This window comes from Oratosquilla oratoria, chromosome 18, assembly GCF_046742065.1.
Source record: "Oratosquilla oratoria isolate Oo_2021 chromosome 18, ASM4674206v1, whole genome shotgun sequence".
Lineage (NCBI taxonomy): Eukaryota > Metazoa > Arthropoda > Malacostraca > Stomatopoda > Squillidae > Oratosquilla > Oratosquilla oratoria.
In genome coordinates, this window is record NC_134794.1 from 63,823,949 (window position 1) to 63,826,448 (window position 2,500).

Below are 2,500 nucleotides of genomic sequence, written 5' to 3' on the forward strand. Positions count from 1 at the left end.
TTACACCATTCCACAAAGGATGTCTATATATATATATATATATATATATATATATATATATATATATATAATATGAAGTGGGTGGGAAGATGAAAGATAGGAGTCTTGTTCCGAGTTTTATTCTTGACTTGTTTCACTGAAAGCTTTTTCAAAACAACAGTGCTACAGGGCAAGAAGTGGCGCATATGTATACGTGCATACCTGTCCGATTCTAAAAGACTCACATGTGACAGTGACAGAAGAATTATTTAAATGGTAGTGGAAAGTAATAATGAATTAATAACAAAGTGGCAAGAAAAATAGTAGAGATTCGATGATTATTCTTTGTTTTTTTTGGCGTAGTCATTGACCCAAAATGGGATATCTTCCAATGTGGTAAGTGTCCTTCTATGTCTTCGTGGTTTACGAGGGCATTTGTCTCATGGTGGTCTTATGTCCGCTTTGTGTGTGTGTGTGTGTGTGTGTGTGTGTGTGTGTGTGTGTATGTATATATACACACACATGTCCATGTATAAAATATCCTGTTACGTTTGAGTTGTTAGCTTTGTGATCAAGACCCTGCGGGTCGAAACGTTAAAGCGTGAAATTCTCCCATTACTCCTCGTCTGCTTCTTCCACCTTCAGTTTTATATATATATATATATATATATATATATATATATATATATATATATATATATACATATATATATATTACCGAATTAATACAATATACATTACACGAATTTATTAAATGTAGAAGGCACGGTGCCTTTTGCAGCGAGTGTTGGCTGGCGCGCAGGAAGGGGAATAGAAGCGTCATGCGGCCCGAGACAGAGGGTTTGGTGACGCGAGATTAGTGAGGGTTAGGGTGTGGACTAGATTAGCATGATACACAATTAACACATTAACAAAAGGGTTTAAATTGTTTATTGATTGATTTTATTGTCTTTCAGGTATTTTATGCAGAGCCATCGACGACGTATTATAAGGTATAAGTAATTCGATGTTTGTAGAAATTTTTTATTATTATTTTTTCGTTATTTGTTATTATTAATGCTGGTATTATTATTTTTATTATTATTATTGGTATTGTTGTTTTTGTTTTTGTTATTGTTGTTGTTATTGTATTCAGTTATTATTATCTTTATTATTATAATTGTTTTTGTTATTGATTTTGTATGTATATTGTTTTTTATAATCACTTATTATTATTACTGGTAGTATTAATAGTTGTAGTCATAGTAATGGCGGTAGTAGTAGTATGATTATCATAATTTTTATTATAATTATTGTTTTTATTATTGTTATCATCATCATTAGAACTATAACGATTAAATGGTATTGATAAGAAAGATATATCTTTGAAATAGTTTATCAATATTTCTGGCTCGAGTGTGTACCAAAGGGTCTCCAAATTGCTTGTATTCTATTCTTTTGTATTCTTGTAACATTTGATTCTACAGTACATATAAAAGACAAATACAATATAGTCTATTAACTTTGTTTTTCTATTTGTAAGACGCTGGTCTTAGGTTATTTATTTAGTATATATATATATATATATATATATATATATATATATATATATATATATATATATATATATATATATATATGCTAATAAGAACACGGGTACGTGTGTTCACTTATGCAAAGTAGTGGTCTACTTTGCATATATATATATATATATATATATATATATATATATATATATATATATATATATATATATATATATGTTTTACTGTCTTATATATGGGAATTATTTTCCTTGGATTTTAATCATTTATTTAGTGTGTGTGTGTACACTTACATGTATCTACGTGCACATGCACGCGTATGCAGAAACGACGAGAGGTGTTGACGTCACCACTGGTTCCAGTGATGTCTTTCCTGTTAGTGCGTTTTGATGCCGCATGGGGGGGTAGAGGAGGAGGAGGAAGGGGAGGAGGAGGAGGCAGGATGAGGAGGAAGAGAAGGAGGAGGAGAAGGAGAAGGGAGGGTAAGTAAGGAGGAGGAGGCAGGGTGAGGAGGAAGAGGAGGAGGAGTAGGGAGTGTGAGGAGGAGGAGGAAAAAGATTAAGAGGAAAAAAATGATGATGAGCAGAAGGTGGTGGAGGAGAGGAGGAGGAGGAGGTGGAAGAGGAAGAAGAGGAGAAAAAAATGATGATTATGATGAGGAAAAAGATGGTAATGAGGAGGAGGAGGAGGAAATAGATAAGCAATATGGAGGAAAGGAAAGGGGTGAGGAGAAGGAAGAGGAGGAAGAAAAGGGAGGAGGAGGAGGAAGTGAAAAGAAGAAAGAGGGAAAGGATCTACTTGGAGTTACATAGAGGAGGACAAATGAACAGCAACAGACCTTTTGGTACTTACTTACCTATTATTATTATTATTATTATTATTTATTATTATTGTTATTATCATTATTATTATTATTGTTATTATTATTATTATTATTATTATTATTATTATTATTATTATTATTATTATTATTATTATTATTACCTTTTTTCAACCCA

General features: G+C 31.9%; 1 protein-coding gene across 4 annotated transcripts in view; it reads left to right on the top strand.

Moving 5' to 3' along the window:
- Window positions 1-2,500, top strand: part of LOC143035339 (uncharacterized) — a 460,728-nt gene that overhangs the window by 56,038 nt on the left and 402,190 nt on the right. Inside the window, exon 2 of one of the 4 annotated variants that reach the window (XM_076202311.1) lies at window positions 936-971. The exons of the other annotated variants lie outside the window; for them this stretch is intronic. The gene's annotated coding sequence lies outside the window, so the exon portion shown is untranslated. The remainder of the gene's footprint in view (window positions 1-935; window positions 972-2,500) is intronic. 4 annotated transcript variants of the gene reach the window in all.